The sequence below is a fragment of the Macrotis lagotis genome, chromosome 2 (assembly GCF_037893015.1).
Source record: "Macrotis lagotis isolate mMagLag1 chromosome 2, bilby.v1.9.chrom.fasta, whole genome shotgun sequence".
NCBI classification, from domain to species: Eukaryota; Metazoa; Chordata; class Mammalia; order Peramelemorphia; family Peramelidae; genus Macrotis; species Macrotis lagotis.
This window is the reverse complement of record NC_133659.1, coordinates 55435091-55443920: the sequence shown is the minus strand read 5'-3', so window position 1 is coordinate 55443920 and position 8830 is coordinate 55435091.

Genomic DNA, 8830 nt, shown 5'->3' with positions numbered 1-8830 from the left:
CATTGTACCAATCTTTTCTAAAACATTTCTGACAAACAGCTATCTCTAAATTAATAATTTAGGAACAAGGAGTTCGCTATCTTTCCTGGTAGTCCATTATATTAATTGGATAGTGATAATTATAAGAAAGCTCTTTCTTATACTCAGCCAGTTTACTAAAAGGGTGCAGTAGATAGAGATCTGTGTATACAGAAGAAGACTTGAGTTTAAATGTAGTTGGACACTTACTAGGTGTGTGACTCTGGGCAAGTCACTTAATCCCATTTTCCACAGTTGATAAAATGGGGATGATAATAGCCCCTACTTCCCATCTTTATTGTGAGGATCAAATAAGATAACATTTTTAAAGCTCTTACACAGGGCCTATCACAAATTAGGCACTTTAAAAATGTTTGTTCTGCTCCCTTTACCTTCCTCCTCCCCATAACTATCTGTAGGGTCTAGTTCTCTTTCCAGAGTAATACAAAATAACTTGATTTCTCTTCCACACGATGATTTTAAGAGACAATTAAGTTTCTTGTATGCAGGAACTGTTTCATTTTTGCCCTAATATCCCTAGCACCCACCACAGTGTCTTACCAATAGTAAATGTTTAATAAATATTTCTTAAATTGAAATATATCTTCCATATATTTGAAGGCTGCTTAGTTTCATCTCTTTCAGATTAAATATTCCCAAGATCCTTCAATAAGTTGTCATATAAGGTTGTTTCAAAGCCCTTTCCCATTATGGTTCACTCCTCTGGATTTACACTTTGGATCATCAAAGCCCTTCTTAAATTTTGCTGCTTGGAATATTCCAGCTGTGATCTGTTTAATGCACAGTACAGTGAGATTATTACTCTGTCCTGGAAATTTTATTCTTGGTCATGCATTCCAAGCATCTTTTAGCTTATTTTTTTTAATATCAACAGTGTCATACTGTTAGTTCATATTGAGGTTATGTTTAGTTATCAAAAGCATACATTCTCCCCTTGTCCTGTACCTCTGAACTTGGTTTTTCAGGTTAAATTCAAGACTTTAAATTTGCCCTTGTTACATTTCACCCTCTTGCTGCCAAACCATTGTTCCACCCCATTAATATTATTTAAAATATTTATGCTGTCATTCAGTCTTTAAGTTCTTTTTTGTTGCTTTCTGTTATCTGATCATTTGATATACAGATCTTTTATTTCTTCATCCAAGTTATAGATACAGCCATTAAACAAGACAGGACCAAGGACAGAGCCCAATGATATACCACTCGAAATGCCGAGACCTCCCTCAGGTTGACATAAATCCATTAATTGCTGAATGTGCCAGTTCAAATAGCTATGAATTCATCTAACTGCACTATTATACAGACTATATTTCTCTATCTTGTCCACAAGGATATCAAAAGACCCTTTGTCTTTGTCAGATGTTGGGATGAAGTGAAGATTTCCATTGAATATCACATTCCTTTTATCTATCAGTCTGGGAACCCAATCAAAAAGAGGAACAAAGTTAGTTTGACATTGTTTGTAGTGAACCCATGTTAGGTCCACACATCTTGGGTTTCAAAAGCAATCTCCGTAAAACTTTTTAAAAGAATTAGATGTGATTGACTTTAAGCTAACTTTTTCCACAATCCATAATTTCCCAGAAAAACATTTGCCTATTTCCCATATTATGGTACTACTTTCATAATTCACATCTCTCAAATATTACAAGTTTTGCTTTCATATCCAGAAAGTATTTTTAAGTCCCTAGGATATACTTCATCTGGACCTGGAGATTTAAATTCTCACTAACTTCATAAGATATGTAGCATGTGATACCATAGAACATACTACATCTATGTCATCTTCTAGCCTATATATTTTTTATTTTTTTATGAAAACTGAAGAAAAAGGTGATTTGGGGCTCTGTCTGATTTTTCTTTGCCTCAAATGAACTCATATTCTTTTCATGTGCAACATAAATTTTAACCATGAAATGATTGGTAGCCATTAACCCATTTGTTCAGTTATTTTTGGCTTTGCATGACTTCATGACTCAGTTTTAAGTTTCTTGTTGGGTTTTGTTTTTTTTTTGGTGAAAACACTGGAGAGGTTTGCCATTTCATTCTCCAGGTCATTTTATAGGTGAGCAAACAGAGGCAAACATAGTTAAGTGACTTATCCAGGGTCACAAAGCTAGTAAGTATCTGAAGTAAGATTTGAACTCAGGGGGCAGCTAGGTGGCACAATGGATAGAGCACCGGCCCTGGAATCAGGAGTACCTGAGTTCAAATCCGACCTCAGACACTTAATAATTACCTAGCTGTGTGGCCTTGGGCAAGCCACTTAACCCCATTTGCCTTGCAAAAAAAAAAAAACCCTAAAAAAAAAAAGGCCAAAGAACATCCAGAAATACTCATGTGGAAAAGTGCCAATATCCTTAACATTCAAGAAATAGCCCAGGAAATTTGGAAGCAAGAAATTAATTACAGTCAGAAAGAGCTTATTTTAATCACTTGATAAATTCTAGGTGAAAGTCCCAGGATAGAATTTTTCTAGAACTCAATGTACTTTCTCAAAGTAGAGAGACTATTTCTGCCTTCCATACATTTGTCAGTCAGTTAAAAAATACTTATAAAGCATTTCTATGTACCCTCTATATATTTTGTACATAGTTGCACACCAGCGGTCAATCCCCATTCAAATGTGAGCTCAGTGAGAGGAAGTTTTGACCTTCTTTGTATTCCCCAAACTTAACGCAGTGTCTGGTCCATGGTAACCCCTTAATAAATACTTGTGAACTAATTAACTGTGCTAAAGGGCTGGCAGATGCAAAGAAAGGATAAAACCCTGATCTGCCCTGAAGGAACTCACATATTAAAAATGGAAGAACCACACAAGAATCTAATTGTACATTCGGGAAAGAGACAGAGGAGAGGGAAGTCTCAGAAAGAAACCACTAGAAACTATGGAGACCTGGAAATGCCTTCTCAAGATGGCAGAATTTGAGCTGAGTCTTGAAGGAAGTTAAGAGGTAGACAATGAGAGAGAGAGAGAGAGAGAGAGAGAGAGAGAGAGAGAGAGAGAGAGAGAGAGATGGAGAGACAGAAATAGAGAGAAGCAGAGGCAGAGAGACAAAGACACAGAGACAGAAAGACAGAGACAAGCCGAGAATGACACAGAGACAGAGACAAGAGAAAAGTAGAGGCAGAGAGACAAAGACAAAGACAAACTGAGACAGACAGAGACAAGCAGAGAAAGACACAGAGACAGAAAGACAGAGAAAGAAAGTCAGAGAGATAGAGAAACAACCACAGAGACTGAGACAAGAGAGACAGAAACAGAGAGAAATAGAGACAGAGATAAAAACTGAAACACAGAGACAGAAAGACAGAAAGAAAGCCAGAGAGAGAGATAGAGAAACAAAGACAGAGACAGAGGCAGAGACAAAAATGCAGAAACAAAGAGACAAACACAGAGGCACAGAGACAGGGTAGAGAGAGAAAGAGGGAAACAGACAGACAGAAACAGAGACAGAGAGGCAAAGATAGAGAAAGAAACAAAGATAGAGACACAGAGACAGAGAGATAAAGACACCAAGAGAAAAAGAGAGACAAAAACAAAGACACAGATACAGAGATAGACAGATAGACAGGAGAAAGAGAAACAAACAGACCCAAAGTGACAGAGAGAGATAGTGCATTCCAAGTCTTGGGGACAAATAGAACAAAAAGGAGTTAGGAAATGGATTGAACATTAGCAATAGGTCAGTGTAGCTGGATTGAAGAACTTGGGGGTAATGAGTCAATTGTATGAAAAGTAAGATAGAAAAAGGGTAGTTAGGTGATATAGTGGATAGAGCTCTGGACTGGAGTCAGGAAAATTCATCTTCCTGAGTTCGAATCTGGCCTCAGACATTTACTGTAGGATACTGGACAAGTTACTTCACCCTAAATACCTCAATTTCCCTATCTATAAATGAGCTGGAGAAGGAAATGTCAAACCAATCCAGCGTCTTTGGAAGAAAACCCCAAATGGGGTCACAAAGAATCAGACATGACTGAAAGAGAAAGAGGGAACAAGTGAAGGGCTTTAAATGTCAGAGGATTTTATAGTTAATCCTGGTAAAGGGGAGTCATTGGAGCTTATTAAGCAAGAGGATGACATTGACCAGACCTACTTTTTAGGAAAATCACTTTGCCAACTAAGTGGAAGATGGATTAGAGTAGGAAGACACTTGAGGCAGGGAGACCAATTAGAAGATTATTATAATAGTCCAGGTAAATCCTGTACCAGAAATATGACTGTGGAAATGGAGAAAAGAGAGCATTTGCAGGGGATGTGGAGAAAGTAGATGCTATAAATTTCTTAGCTAAAGGTTTTGTATCCATAATATATATAGACAACCGAGAAACATATAAGGATTAATATAAACATACATATACAAATATTATGTATATATATATATGAAACACCTTAATTTTATAAAAGTATGTTGACATGCATGTTTGTATTTTCACATACATATATAAATATATGGTCAAAAGTCATTTACAAAAGAACAAATGTAAACTATTGTCAACCATATGAAAAAATGTGCCAAATCACTAATAATAATACAAATCAAAACAATCTCAGTTTTTACCTCATACTATATCATAATTGGCAAAAATGACAAAAGATGTGCAGTTAGTGTTGGAGGGCATTGTTGGAAGTTAGGCAGAATAATGCATTATTAGTAAAACTGAATCAGTTTAATCATTTTGGAAAGCAAGTTGGAGTTAAGCAAATAAAGTGAGTAAATATTAGGAATATATGGCAAAGAAAAAATTGACAAAAAAATAAAAGTCTTCCCATATGCCAAAATAGTTAAAGCAGTATATTTTATAACTTCCAATTCACCCAGGCTTATTTTCTCTCTATATATCTATATCTATCTATATCTATAGACATATATATATATATATATATATATATATATACTTAGTCACATTATATAATTTTTTCCCTATTAGAATGTAAGATTCTAAAGAGTAAGTTTCTTTTCATTATCAGAATGCATATTACTAGTACAATGCTTGGAAAATAATAGAAACTTAATGAATGATTATTGATTAAGATGAGTTTTATTCGAGCATTCTTGGCACCATTCTGGTGTTAGGCAGAGTGTTAGAGGAAGAAGCATCCAGTACTTATCCCCAGAATGAACTGGTAGAGTGAACCTCCCACCTCTATTCCCCACCCAATAACATACTCTGTAATCCAGAGATACTGAATTTCTTTCCCTTTTCCTCAAACATAACACTTGATTTCTCATCCATAGGTATTTTCACTGGCTTTCCCAATGCCTATAATTCTCTTCATTCCTATCTTTGCCTTCCAATTTCCTTCATCTCAGTTAAAATAACTGCCAGCATATAATACAGTGTGCAGCACATAACTTAATATTAAACTTAATAGATGCTCAATGACTGACTACTGTGCTAGGTGCTAGGGGTAGAGAGTACAAAGAAGTATCAAAAAAAATTAATTCTCATACCTGAGAACTAAAACAGGAGAACCTGAGTATGGTGACTGGTGACAATGTCTATAACTCTTTCTCTCTCTCTCTCTCTCTCTCTCTCTCTCTCTCTCTCTCTCTCTCTCTCTCTCTCTCTCTTGGTGAGGCAACTGGATTAAATAACTTGCCCAAGATCACAAAGCTAGTAAATTCTAAGTATCTCAGTTCGGATTTGAACTCAGGTCCTCCTGAATCCTGTCTATTGAACCATCTATCTGCCAGCCACTACCTAGCTGAGAATGGTAGACAATAAAATGTATACAAAAAAAGATTTTGTAAAAGTTATATGGGATCTGAGTTGAGCCTTGAAGGCTTAGCAAAATTTAAAAAAATGTTCTTTTTCAATATGTATTTTGTAAGATATATAGGAATCAAATGGTTATAGAAAATGGAAAGGACACTCCAGTTTAGAGAGAATAGTTGGAATAACAATATAAAGAATCAAATATTAAGTATACTTGGGGCACAATGTATTCATCAGAATATATGAGTTCATATAAATTGAAAAAAAAGGAATTTGGGGACATCAATTTGAGAAGGTAGGTTCAAATTATGGACGGCAGGTTAAGAAGTAAGGATTTATCCCTAAGCAATGAGGAGCCAATAACAGATTTTTGAGCTAGGCAATGCAAGTGGTGTTTTTAGAAAGATTAATCTGGTAGCAATTTATGGAATGGATTGCCAGAGGGAAATGCTAGAGGCAGTGAGACCAGTTAGAAAACTATTGTGGTGATCTTGGTTTGCAGGGTGGTCACAGTGGGAATAGAAAAGAATGGGACAGGTAGAAGATAAATTACAAATGAAGAATCTACAGAATCAGTGACTGATTATATGGTGAGGAAGAAAAAGAAATTGAAGATGACTACAAGGTTTCAAGCCTGGGTGAATTGGAAGTTATAAAAAAATAATAACAAATATTTACATAATGAGGTTTTTGGTATATATTGAAAACCAGCTTAGCATAGCAGAGAAACAGAGACACTCAGAGAAACATGGAGACAGAGACAGAGTACATAGCAAGGGAGAAATTGATAAAAAAAAAAGAAATAAAAGTCTTCCTATATGCCAAAATAGTTATTTTATGTTTATTTTAATTATACTTAGTCATATTGTATACTTTTCCCCTATTGGTAGAATGAACCTCCCACCTCTATTCCCCACCCAATAACATACTCTGTAATCCAGAGATATTGACTTTCTTTCCTTTTTCCTCTGTAAGCTTCTAAAATAAATAAGTTTCTTTCATTATCAGAATGCAGAGAACTGGATTTGGAGTAAGGGAAGCTTGAGTTCAAATCCCACTTATTGGTCACAGACAAGTCCTTTGCCTCACTCAGTATTAGTTTGTAAAGCAAAGAAAATAATCCCATCTTTCTGACAAGGGTTTTTTGTGAGAATCAAATGAAATTTTCATGTAAAACTCTCTTTGAACCTTAAAGTTGTAAACCATAAATATGAGCTACCACATCTATTACTACATAGTGGAGTACTTTCCTGATGACATCCCTCTGAGATAGACAGTCTAAGCAATATTATTATTTTCATTTGAAGAAACTGAGTCTCAGAGAGTTTGGATAACTTGATCATAGTCCCATAGCTTCTACATAGAGATGGGAATCACATTTACATGACTCAGCTCCAAGTCAATCAATCATTATGCATGCAATTAGTGTCTACTAGGCTCTGAAGGTAAAAGATCAGAATAAAACAATACTTGCCCTTAAGGAGCTTGCATTCTAGATGGGGAGATGATATATTCAACAAGAAAGGGAAGATATTAACAATTGAAGGGACCAGGAAAGGTTTTAGGTAAGAGAGAAGTCACTTCTAAGAGCTGTTTCTAATATACTAAAAGAAGCAAGCCAGAAAAAGAGCTAGTTTGGCTGTAGGAGGAAGTGAAAAGGACTGGAGGTGGAAATGGGTGTGGGTGTTGAAGATGAGTTTATTTTCAGACATGGTAAGGATGCCTTGACAGTGGGATATCCAAGTGAATATGTGCAATTGGCGGTTGGCTATACAAGACTGAAACCCAGAAGAGTGTACAAAAAGAGACATAAAGACACATAGAGTTAACAAACCGAACAGTACAAGTGTTTGAGACTTCCCAGGGAGATAGCATAGAGAAACAAGTAAAGTGACTTTGGAAAACAAAGTTAGGGGAAGAAATGAAATACTTGCATAAATTGAAAGAGAAATCAGTGCCAGGAGAAGAACTAGGATTATCATATCATCAAGATCAAGGGAGAAGAGTTTCAAATAGGAGAAGTTATATATAACAGTATCAAACATGAAAGGGAGTTTAAGAAGAAAGGAAACAGATAAGCGGCTATTAAAATTATCCACATAGCTTTTGCAAATATGGTTTTTAAAAGGATGAAATTTGTTGGTGCAAAATTTAGGCAATAGGTAGACTATTTATCTATGAAAAGAAGGAAAGAAATAATATTACATTTAGGCATCAGCAAATTCTAATGTTTTTCTTATTTTTTCCTAGCATAGAAGTGATCTGAGGCATGGGGAAGCAGACAAATCAGAGAGAAAAGAGATTGAAAAGACTGGAAAATGAAGGAATAAAACTGGTTCAAGGTCTTTTAAGAGTAGATAGAGGGGGCGGCTAGGGGGCGTAGTGGATAAAGCACTGGCCCTGGAGTCAGGAGTACCTGGGTTCAAATCCAGTCTCAGACACTTAATAATTACCTAGCTGTGTGGCCTTAGGCAAGCCACTTAACCCCGTTTGCCTTGCAAAAACCTAAAAAAAAAAGAGTAGATAGAGAATAGTCTCTAGAGAAAAAAAAATGGAGAATTAGTATGAAAAAAGAAGAGGAGGGGTACCACTTCTGACAGAGAGAAGGATGTAAAGATGAGATTATAGATATTATTTTGAGAAAGAGAAGAGAAAAGAGGAAGTAACTCATGCCAATTAGCCTTGCTTTACTTAATAAACCAGGATAGAAGATAAGCTGCTGAGAGAGGAGTGATAGTGTTTATTGAAGGGAGGGGGAGGGCCTTAGGGTGCAAAGTGGAATGAAGAAGGTTTGGAACAGCCATAGGAAATAGATGAGATAATGAAAACTTTGCCAAATGGGATTAAAGCCCCTGTTGAAATTGGACAGCATGAGTCCATAACAGGCCAATGGTTCTGATTATCGCCAAAATCATTCTGTGGCCCAGAAGCAGGTGCAGAGGAAGTATTTGTTGGGGGAGATCCAGCGTTAGGGACTGGCATAGTGGTCATTCCTGAAGGTCACTGGGGCAAAGATTCTGGGCTGTTAATGGAGAATTTGTTCATTGTGGAGTATTGACTGGGTGAG